General features: G+C 37.7%; 1 protein-coding gene across 1 annotated transcript in view; it reads right to left on the minus strand.

Annotated features, from left to right (window-relative positions):
- Positions 1–12,298, minus strand: part of LOC131440647 (neuroendocrine convertase 2) — a 457,599-nt gene that overhangs the window by 356,751 nt on the left and 88,550 nt on the right. The gene's annotated exons all lie outside the window — the stretch shown is intronic.

A 12,298-nucleotide genomic window follows, 5' to 3' on the forward strand; every position in this document is an offset into this window, starting at 1 on the left:
TTCAATGCATATTTTGCTTTACATTGATTACAAACTAGGCATTCTTACTTTAAATAAAATGTATGCATTAAATAGAATGCATCCTAACAAGTAAATCACAGATTCCTATGTCTCTTTTACTTGCGTTAAAGTAAGCTTCTTTTTTAATTTTGTAAATTAAATCATGAGTATTGCAATTTTGATTGTTTGAGATAGCTTTATGCTGTGAGTATGTGTCAGTACTGTTATTATTTTTCACATTTCCATCACCATCGTACTCTGATAATTGGATTACCCAATCAGAGAGAACTTTTTTCATCCAATTTTTTTCACTTTTTGTTTTCCTAGTTGTACTCGTTCCAATCAAATTTATAGCTTTACAAAAAATGTATCCTAGCTTGGCATAAAACACTTCTTGCCCATTGGTAGCTAAATATACATAGTTTAAGTTCAAAAATTGGCGGCAGTATTGTTCGGCTTCAGTTACTAGGTATGATCCAATTCCTCGGCCGCGATAGCGAAAGTGCACTACTACAGATTCTAAAAATGCTGCATTGTTATCCGCTGGTACATGAACCAATCTTACATGACCGAGTACAACATTTACTCCATTAATCATTTGTGCTAGTACTAGGCTAATCGGTAGTCGATCGGTAGATGTTTCCAGACTCCAAAATCTAGCCATTCGCGATCGAGGCCATTCTGAATTTATTAACTGGACGCATTGCTCTTTCAATTCTGGATGATGTTGAATAGGAGTAACAACATACGGCTCGTTGGAAACTGGTGCCGAGGGACCCTGTAAGTATATAATGTAGGTAACTATGTATGTACTAAACGTTTTTAAAACTTTATGTCTGTATTTCTAATGTGTGAATTGCTTTCTTGGAATTATCGTATTGATGCGAAATAGTTTGAATAAAAATTTCAACCGAGTTGTTTGTTTTGTTTAGTTTAGCATGAACGTGTTTTTGGAACCAAAACTCAAATGAAGCAGGATGTTTTGACTAGTCGTTCTGTTACAGTAAAAATGAACGCATAGGTGTCAAGCTGTCAAGCATAGTGTTTGCTACAATTTGATTATTAAGGTGGAATTCAGTAGAATGCGCGCGTCGCGTTTTTGAACAATTAGAAAAAATAATTTAGTCTTTTGAAAAACAAAACTTAGCTTTTCCTAATTATATTCACCACAACTAAATATGCTTGGAATTTTTTTTTGCTTTGTTAAGCCGTAATGGGTTTTAGAAAACAAAAATCGTTACAGTTCCGTTTTGCTGACATGATTCCAAAATTAAAAAGTAGGGGAGACCGGGGCTAGATATTACACGGAGTTAAACCGGACTGCTAGAATATCTTATAATCCAGCAATTATTTCGATGCACGATTGACATTGTAAACGCGTTTCCACGTGACAGACAGACGTCAGTTAGCTGGTTGACACTGAGTCAATACAGATTGACGTCAATCGTGATCGTGTGGAAAAGTGTGCGTTTTTCACTGATTTTTTTTTAATTTTCTGATTTTTTGGGTATATATGATTTCCTTGCATTGTGATGACGGTTAGTGGTTATTGCTTTTAAATGTTCATTTTGTGTAGAATCCAGTGATTATTGATTTTGATTACGTAGAAAATAAGTTTATTATTTCGTCTCAAAAATTGTCTGTGTGTGGCTAAACCCGACACATAATTTTCGACTTGAAATTCTTAACGGATTCTTGAAACCTACCAAAATTTCTAAACTTATATTCTACTTCCCATCACTTATTCAAATCAGATTAACCATGAATTTAAGCAAAACGATCATTATATGTAGCGAAATAATCAAATAGTCTTCAATAAAAATTGAAGTCAGTTTCAACATCAATTATTTGGAACTTTAGGTTCAATGATTGGTCTTACAAGCCAGTTGTCGTATGTTAGAGGCTCGAGCTGGAAGGATTCTTAGTATCGGTAGAATCGTATTAGCAGCCATGCAATGATTCTGTAGGCTAAGAATCGACAGCAAAGTTTGTTGAAACAGAAAGGCTAAATTCCACAAAAGGAATGTAATGCGGAATGGTACAAAAAGTAGTATATATATTTCTAAGGATTGGGAATGGTAGCTGGAAGTTGATTGGGAATGGTAGCTGAAAGTTGAAGCTAAACTTTTTATATAAAAATGAGTAAAAACCTTGGTCTAATAGGTGTGTTCGGTTTCGTCCCATAGGGATTCCGGTTCAGCTCAGTAGTTTATGAAATTCTGGAATTTGGGTTGGTCCATTCATCGCATATTGGGTTGGTAAATTCATTGAATATTTTCCAAACCACAAATGGGGAATTGTATTTGAAGCTTGAAGTTACACAGCTGTATAGATAAATTGAGTAACAACAAAAATACTATATATCAATCATTCTTGCGATTTCCGAGGGACATCATAGCAAAGTGCGGTGGCAAAAAAGTTTACTAATACACTACAATTTTTTCAATGCACATACGACAGCTTTTCCAATCAGTACACTGAACCAGGGATGCCAGGTCATTTTTTCAAAAATCTGTGATCAAACCCAAAACCTGTCTGTGAAAATCTGTGACCGTTTTCCGTACCCCAATAGCAGTACAAAAATCAATTTTGGTGAGCAAAAAAAAAAAAGGTCTCACTACCAACACACAACCACCTTTTTCCTCAACCGCTCTGTACTTTTTAGTGCTAAACTGTGCTCGATTTCCAAAATCTGTGATTTATTGAAGAATCTGTGAAAATCTGTGATCATTTTCAAAAATCTGTGGAAATCTGTGTCATTTTTTAAATCTGTGCAGAAAATTCAAAATCTGTGAAACATGTGCACGCAAAACTAAACAAATCAATCTTAATGCTAGTCCTAGAATTTCACCAACATTTCAAAATTCTGTACTACAATTTCTTGATTTGAAAAATTAATCCATTTGTATTCATGTTTACTGTGATAATGATTACGGTTCTAGTGATATAAAAATACACAATATCAGGTAATTAAATAAGTAAATATATGCTTCAAACCAAAATATATTAGTATATTAATGAAACGTAATTAGTAATTCGCCTCAACGAGAGCAGATTGAAGTAAAAGTAATTAGTATAACTTATTCTTATGATTACTGTGTTGCACTTATCATACTATTTATAATTATATTTTTTCAGAAATTAACAAACTTTCTATTTGTCAAATTTTTGAACGGTTCGTCTGTTGAGTGAAACTCAACTATTTTTAGAAAATATATATCGAAATTTCAAATTTTGACTAGAAGTTCAAACCACAGACTAACAGATATGACAGTATGAGTAAATTTTTATAAAACTTATTTTTCGTGATGCACTAGTTCCACCTATATTGTACTGCGCGAACTCTTTACTATCTGTACACCCCTTGTGTTATGTAAGTTGTTTTACTAGTTGGTTTCCCTTCGTTTGTCAACACCGATCAGCTGCTTGCAGAGATGCCTGATTTCATCAAAATATTTGAAAATGAATCGTCACAATAAATTATTGGATTACGTTGATGATATATTTACCTTTTCCGCGATGTTGGAAGGTAACCATTTATTTGACTCAACGTTGTTCACCTAGACTATTTTTTATTGTGTTGATAATATTCGCATGGACGTATACAAATTAATACATTACTGGTAATTCTGTACGGATGGCAACTCTGTTGGTAAATGAAAAAAATAAACACAGTCTAGATGACAGACAGGATGTTTTTGATAGGGTAACGTGGCGCCATCATGACACATGTGAGTACTGTCCCAAATAAAGGAATATTCGAAATTACCGTTAAAATGATTGAAGAATCTAATTTGAGTGTCCTGTCTGTTAGTCTGTGTTTAAACTATTCACAAAACAGTTCACAGTAAGGGCAGATCGCGTAGTATATGAACTTTAAAAAACTCCTATTCCTACCTTCCCAAGGTGCCGGCTGGGGTACGAGCAACCAAAGGAAAGATCGGGTAACCAACCCCGGTGGGACCTTGGTCGTATGCTGACAGGGAAGGTCCTCTTTAGAGGATGTCGGAGCGTCTGTACTTCATGTTAGGTGCGGCTTCAAACAGCGTCTGTTCTGGTATCCAGCGGCTGAGTATGAAACGTTGCATCCCGTCCAGCTAAATCCAAGGTAGCAACCTCACCAACGGGATCGTCCTAGTGCTAGTTGGGACGTTAAACAGAGCAAGCACGATGATCCTCCGGCGAGACAGGGGGTTAGCGTAGGCTTAATAAGACGCCCGTAAAATAATAATTACAAATAATACAGGAGGGAATACGACCCGGTACAATCGGCATAGACCCACGCGACGGAAAAAGGACTACGATTGGAAGCTTGGAACATGGAACTGCAAGACGCTGGGTTTCGCAGGCTGCTACAGGATAATAATACGACGAACTAAATCCTCGCAACTTCGACGTCGTATTTTGGCATTATATCACGCAACTTTGAGAAGATGGAAGATACGTACATCGGACTAAAAGCTGAGGCCAAGCGGATCGGACTCGACATCAATGTGTCAAAGACAAAGTACATGAAAGGCAGGGGCTGGATCGATCAAATTGAGGACGACCTGCGGACCCTTCGCAGCTACCGAGGCTGGCGGCGAACAGCCATGAACCGAATTGAATGGAGACGCCTCCTGTATACAGAAGAGTAAGAGTAAGAGTAAGTAACTTTGAATTCATACACTATTTATAAAAAATGATATTTTGTTTCACATTCTAAGTTTCCCTGAAAGAAAAGAGTGTAGTTAATTTAAATTCAATGTCATGTACGTAATGAAAAAAATATCGCAATCAAAGTAACTTGTAATACACCGTTTCATTTTAATTTTGTGGATATATTCTATATATCATAAGTGATCTGCCAAACATTGCTCTATGTTTCGTTTTTTCGGTACTATACATAACATTCATGAGCAAAGTTGAATACGACTTTATAACTCTTGAAAGCAAAAACGATAGGTCTGAAAACGCGCAATTTTACATTATTTATAGCCGATATTTACTTTCGTCAGAAAAAATCAGCCCGATGGCAAGGATAAGGTGCTCCAGCAAGTGCTATCGTAGCCAACATCTGGGGCATTTGGTGGGTAATCAGAGAGCTCAGAGTATTGTAAACAAACAATCGAGCATTTCAAATCGAGTAAAGTCTTAATTTTTTTTATCGTAGTGATGATATTCTGATCGATAATTTGTGAGGAATTGTCGTAAAGGGTACTGAATAAACAATAAGTTAGTAATATCCAAATTTTTCTTCATTGTTTTGGTCTTTGCAGAAGGATGCTGACTACAGTTACATGACATTATAGTAAGGGGCTGAAAAAAACACACTTAAATATAAAAATGTTCACACCTCGATGTGGGCATTGTTGTGTACGCCTTTCGTTCAACGTCATGACTTGATGTAACGCATCTGGTTGTAGTATATTAAAAGAAATAAAAGCGGTGGGGATTCGAGTATGGACGACTCATCAGATAACAATTGTTTCTTAATTTGTTCTCGTCCGAAAGCAATTAAGTTGATTTTATTGTATTTCGGATATTGATTGCGTTAATTGTAAAAATTATAGACTATGAGAGACCGTGAGGTGAGTTGGTTATATTTTATGTTTGAGTTCACGGTGTAGAGTAACATAATAGGCATCATGCTCAATTATTTTTGAAATTTACCCTCTGGGTGCATGCTAAACGCAAACTATTAAACATGGCGGAACTAATAGCCTTTTTCGTCACGAGATGGTTTTACTGTGATGTCTTTTTCGATTTGTATTGGATTCGTTAAAGTGATCAATATTGATATATAATATATTTATCTTATCTCTAAGAACAGAAATATTTCCAGAAACATGGAATTTCCTTCTTCATACTTCCGATCTTTAAATCAGACACTAATCAGACATACATAGTTATCGAGGGTTTGCCATTATTTAGTGCATTCCAAAATTGTTAAAAAATGATCAATGGAAAAATATTTCAACAAGTAGAAAATTACATAACCACAAAAATAACATAGCTTTTTCAAAGGTCGTTCTACTTCAAAAAATCTATTGGAATTCGTTACATTTACTTTGGAAGCTATGGACAATGGAAACTATGGAGAAACTCTATATACTGACATCAACAAAGCTTTCGACAGAATTGACATACCATTATTACTATTCAAAATTTAAAAAATATTGCATCGAACAAAAGCTTTAGGAATGGTTTGAATCAGATCTTTCAAAACGTGAACAAATTGTATGTTAGCAAACGCATACTCCAAATCAATAAATGTCACTTCAGGTGTTTCCCAAGGTTCACATTTAGGCCGTCTTCTTTTTATTTTGGGTGAATAATGCCAGAGACATAACTGTCGTGAATATGAAAACAACTGACATGTTCCTTAACACTTCCGAATATCAATTAGTTGATCAATTGTATGAATTATGCAAGCATTCCCCCTTTTCACTACTAGAATTTAAAACGATGCACCTAAACTGAAGATAAGATTATTTACAGCAAACATTCTGAAAACATATCTTTATACATCTGTGTACAGATTAATCTGTTTTTTTATTATAAAGAACTATACTGGTTATTTCGTAATATTTAATTATATTATGAAATAGCAAGTATAGTTATTTACAATAAAAATACAGATTAATTTGTATACGTGCAACCCTGTTTCGCACGGCATATTTCCAAACGAAACCCATAATAGTATAAATATGTGTTCTATATCAATTGTTTCTTTTTCGCATTGCGAGACAGCGTTACTGTCGTAATTGAATGTGTTAGATATTACGATTAAAAGGCGCCCCTTACCAAAGTATTCACGTCAAAAATACAGATTGGTCTGTATACGTGACAACTTTGTTTCGCACGGCATATTTCCAAACGACACCCATACTAGTATAAAGATGTGTTCTATATCACTAATTCCATTTTCGCATTGTGTGAGTCGTAATTGACGGTTAAAACTTTGTCTATTTCCATTTTCATAAATCTGATGCTTTTGGTACGAAAGAAAAAAAAATCAACTAGCACTGAAAAGTACTATGAATTGTCTTCTTCTTCTTCTTATCTCCTTTGGCGATGTTCTTCTGATCCTTGCCGGACTTTTTGGCTGCTTTTCCACTGGTTTTCGGTGCCATCGTGCTGACGGTGTCTCGTACGTTCAAAGTAACTGCTTTAACTGCTATTTCCCACATGTCAGCTCTTTTTATACCTGCTACTGGCAGCGGTGTACGGGCAGCCCCTTTGTCAAAATACCTTTTCCTGTTCGCAAAACGGGAAACAGTGAGGTGATTTAAATTAGAGGGTTAGTACGGCGGCATCAACTCTGTGCTATGGCTTACTTATAGTGACTTCTGTTCGGTGGTAATTTGGATATTAAACCGTTGTTATCACCATCTTGAGCCGTTGCAGTGCATATTGTGAATCTGTGCAGCCTCATCTCAGCTGTACCATTGCTGTCCAGCCTCTAAAAGGGCGGGCCGTCTGCATAGAACGCGCCGAAAATCCGATTAGAATTCAGTCCGAAATCACTTTTTGTTGTCATCAAACTACGCGATTGTCACTCCATATAGCTCACTAAGAAGACAAGTGGCGCCATCTACTATTTAGTAGCATCGTTAAAATAATCATTTGTATATCCTCATAAATCATGCACGGATTTTACGAAAGCTGCGTCAATACCATTTCCGAAGGTAGCAAAGCACGAAAATGTGGAGGGTTTTGTTCTGCCTTCTTTTGTGCAAAATGTTGCGGTTTAAATGATGAACTTTTTGCGTGAATAAATCGATAGGAGGACAAGTGGCGCTATCTACTATTTAGTAGCTTCTTTAAAAAAATCATTTTCACATCCTCACAAATCATGCACGGATTTTACGAAAACTGCGCCAATACCATTTCCGTGTAATACGTGCAAAAATATTATGGAAAAGGTGCGTTTTCGCAAATCGAGTTTTAAAACGCTTATTGATACTGTTTCAAAAACTCCACTTTCTGTAACAAAGACTCATTCAACTCTGCCAAAAGGAAAAGGGACAGAGATGATGATAACAAAACACCGTTTAAATTGCTTCGCGGCACTGAAGATTCTGCTTCATAAGTTTCAGTAATCTCTGAAAATAAAGAGGAACATAAATTCTGGCAGTATTTAATCTCTCCGGAAGTCCCTGATAGTAGCTTAGCCATGCTTGCTTCTGAACGACTGGGAATGGCAGATATTACTGCTGTCAAATTGGTACTACGCGGAAATTTTGTCTCATTTAAACTACTTTTGTCAAAATGTTACCCACTCTTCCGAGTATCTAACTGTTTACTATCACTATCACTTTTTGTTATCTCTCTCCTCATGTGACTACGATGTAATTATTTTGAACAAAACATGGCTGCGAAAAGATATACTGAACTCTGAACTCTCGACCAATTATACAATAAACCGTTGCGATCGTAACTCGTCTTCTAGGCAACTGTTTCGTGGAGGAGGGGTACTCATCGCAATCAAGAACAACTTAATTGGAACCGCAATAAAAATGCACGGATTTGAACACCTAGAGCAAGCTACCGTACGTGTTTCGCTACCAAATCAATCGCTATACATCTGTTGTATATATTTAAGGCCTAATAGTAACCCAGATCTTTACAGTGCTCACGCCTCTGCAGTTCAAGTCCTTGACATTGCGAATAGTATGGACCGTGTACTCGTTGTAGGCTATTATAATCTTCATCATCTTCGATGGACTTTTGAGCATGATCTAAAATCTTATCTAACTGAAAACGCTACATCTGAACAAGAAATATCGATGGTAGCAGAAGGTCTTTATCAAATCTGCTCACTCTAAAATATGAATGGACGAATTCTGGATTTAGCATTCTTTAATAATACGGATTTTGTAGAATTATTTGAGGCTCCGACATCCATACTTAACGTCGACCTCCTCCATAAACCTTTTCTTTTAAGGTATGAAAAGCATCGGAACGAGAAAATGATTTTCTCCAAAATTTCCCGACCATCTGTTACCGACCAAGCGGAAATCATTAGGTAATTGAATTATGAATTATCTGCTAACCCCAGTTATGGAAGGCAAACTATCAGAATAAATTATTAGTTGTACTAGAATGAATAACGTTAAACTTAGAGGTTAATGTGGCCACTAGAGCTTCACAAAAATAAAACGAATTATATGCCTGATATCATCCAAACATCCCCCCTCCTTTTTACGCCCCTTTGTACAATTTAACTTAATCCACATCTTTCACATGGTGCACATCTTCACGCCCTGTGAAATCAATCTAGAATGATGGCCGAACCTCTTCGAGTTCCGGAAAAGAGGGAAAGGAATATGCGAAAGGGAGAGTATGGCGAAAGCAAGACAATTGGGAGAGTAAGAAGAGAGAGATCATCGGACAGTCGTGAAAGATAGACGTGCGTGATAGAAAGATAAAAATACCGCGTGGGCAGAACCATTCTTTGGGAGGAAATCATCAGTGGAAACTGCACTTACGAAGGATCCGTACTTGTCCGGAAAGTAATGATATAGGAGTTAATGAAGGTGTCCAGGTATCCCGCACGAAATCGAATCGGCGAACTCCGTGCTGGTGGTCGCCGAGTTCACGCTATTGCCGCACCACACGCACCGGCAGGAAGGTAGTTTTGGAGGTGAGGACTCAAGTGAGGTCCGGCGGGTTTACCCCCGCTTGCTTGAGCTCCAAAATCCGATGTGTTACCGCCCCGGTAGTGAGCACGAGAGACGTCGACATTAATCAAAACGAAAACGGAAGATTCTCGAAGGATGTTTGTAAGCCCACGAACCACTGCTGGCCAGATAGGATCGCACCCGATTACGAAGGCATACCACTACAAAACTACAGGTAAAGGACGAGATTTACTCTTACCCCTCGCATGAAGTTGAAGGAATCTTCATTGTTGCTGCACCGCCGCACCGAATTCCATCCCCTTTCCCTTTCCCGGTCATGTAAACTATTGTTGATAAAAATGTAAACTGGATTTTCTTGTGTTTGTGCCACTTTTCATACTACGAGAGCCTTAGTCTTCCTTCTGGTGGGTCTACTTTGAATCTATTTCGTCGCCAAAAAAAAAGAAATAAAAGGGTAAGTGTGTCCTCCCGGAAAGCTGAGGCCAAGCGGATCGGACTAGACATCTATGTGTCAAAGACAAAGTACGAGTCCTGGACAATGCTTGCGGAGGATCAACGCGCACTAGCTGTTTTTGAACGGAAAGTGTTGCGAACCATCTCCGGCGGAGTGCGGATGGAAGACGATACGTGGAGAAGGCTAATGAACCATGAACTGCACCAGTTGCTGGGAGGACCAACCCTCGTTCAAACGGCCAATGTCGGGCGGTTACGGTGGGCCGGGCATGTTGTTAGAATGTCGGAGAATAGCCCGGTTAAAATAATTCTCGATAATGATCCGACCGGTATAAGAAGGAGAGGCGCGCAGCGGGCAAGATGGATCGATCAAATTGAGGACGACATGCGGACCCTTCGTAGCTACCGAGGCTGGCGGCGAACAGCCATGAACAGAGTTGACTGGAGAAGCCTCCTGTACACAGCAGAGACCCGCGTGGTCAACGACTAGAAGAGTAAGAGTAAGTTTCCTCCCGGAGAAAGCAAGAAAGCCGATCCTGAGAAAGGTATACGACGGGCTAGCTTAGAAGCAAACAATTGGCGGTCTAACTAAAAAAAAATAAAAATATTTTTGTACCAAGAACATTTTTCTTCTTGCTCCGGGAGACTCACGACTCATTCCTCTATTCATCGTGAATGCTTTGTTGTGTGCGTTGAAATAGTCGCTCAGTGATGTGTCACATCACACAATTGATGAACTGTTGGAAAATTTATCAATCATAAACACTATGCAGAGGTTTTTATGAAGATATTTTGATTAAATTCTGTTTTTTTCTTTCAATTGAATTGCTCTGATTAGGTTGTGGTTTAAAACCAAGTGATAAATATATATAGTAGTTGCTTGTCAATGATAATGAATAAGAATAATTAAATTGAATTGAAAATAGATAAAAGAAATAATTAAAGTTATTCATAATTAAATGATAATGGCGAAACAACCCAATAAGGGAACAATTAAAACATCTATTTTATAACATTAGAGTAGATTACTTAAATGAAGATGAGTTAGATTTTGAGTTGGAGGTAAGAGATATTGAATTATTTACGTTTCGCATTCAGCTCATCAGTGCATTAGCAGATTATGTTGATCTACTAATGCCACCTCGCGGATCAACATAATCCGCTAAGCAGACGTAAAGTCGTTGCTACTTACAACGCACTTATTTTACACTAATTGTGCAATGTCTATTCTGACGTGCCGAAAGTAACGGAACCAATTGACGGCAATGCTGGCCGCCAACAGATAGTAGTCATTAGGGGGTTTGGAACCTCTTGGGTTCCAGTTTGTGCTAAAGTGCACTTTACTAAATTGAATTATTTACGTTTCGCATTCAGCTCATCAGTGCATTAGCAGATTATGTTGATCTACTAATGCCACCTCGCGGTTCAACATAATCCGCTAAGCAGACGTAAAGTCATTGCTACTTACAACGCACTTATTTTACACTAATTGTGCAATGTCTATTCTGACGTGCCGAAAGTAACGAAACTAATTGACGGCTTGTATTGAAAAATTTGATGACATAGAGAGATCAATTAAAATGTCTACTAAAGAAATACCACCAAGGTGCCAATCAAGTTTGTTACACCTCGGCAATCGGTTGATTCTTCTGGAAGATCATATACCAGAAGAAACTAGAATTAAAGTTATCAAGGAGGCAATACTTTGGGATCTGAATAAGTATTTTTACGAGATACAGGTAGTTGTGTCCGAGGACCAAGAAGAGATAGGCTTCGGCAGGCTGTTTAAGGAGAACGAAAACCCAATTGAACAAAAATCAGGCGTGATGCAGAATCCTACAGGCGCTGTCCAACTTCCACCCATAACAAAAGAATAGAGAATCGATTTTCTGTCACAGGACGATATGGGTATAATCGAGTCCTTAAGCAGATCGGGGGTACTCAAAGGTAGCTTACAAAAAACGGAATCGGTTGATGTAAAAGATTTGTTGCTATCGCTTTAGCAAGAAATGTATGGGCTACGTAGAGTCAGAGAATTAAACTCCACACATTCCTATAATTCTGTTTCGAATGTAACTTTGCAGACATCTGAAACAAACCGTGCCTCTCTTACCGGTACGAAATCCAAACAATCGATTTCATGAATAGCTGGCACTGAATGGCATCCACCAACTTTGCCGCAACCAAATATTAATTATTCATCTGCCACACGCAGCTCG

The sequence above is a fragment of the Malaya genurostris genome, chromosome 1 (genome assembly GCF_030247185.1).
Source record: "Malaya genurostris strain Urasoe2022 chromosome 1, Malgen_1.1, whole genome shotgun sequence".
Classification (NCBI taxonomy): domain Eukaryota; kingdom Metazoa; phylum Arthropoda; class Insecta; order Diptera; family Culicidae; genus Malaya; species Malaya genurostris.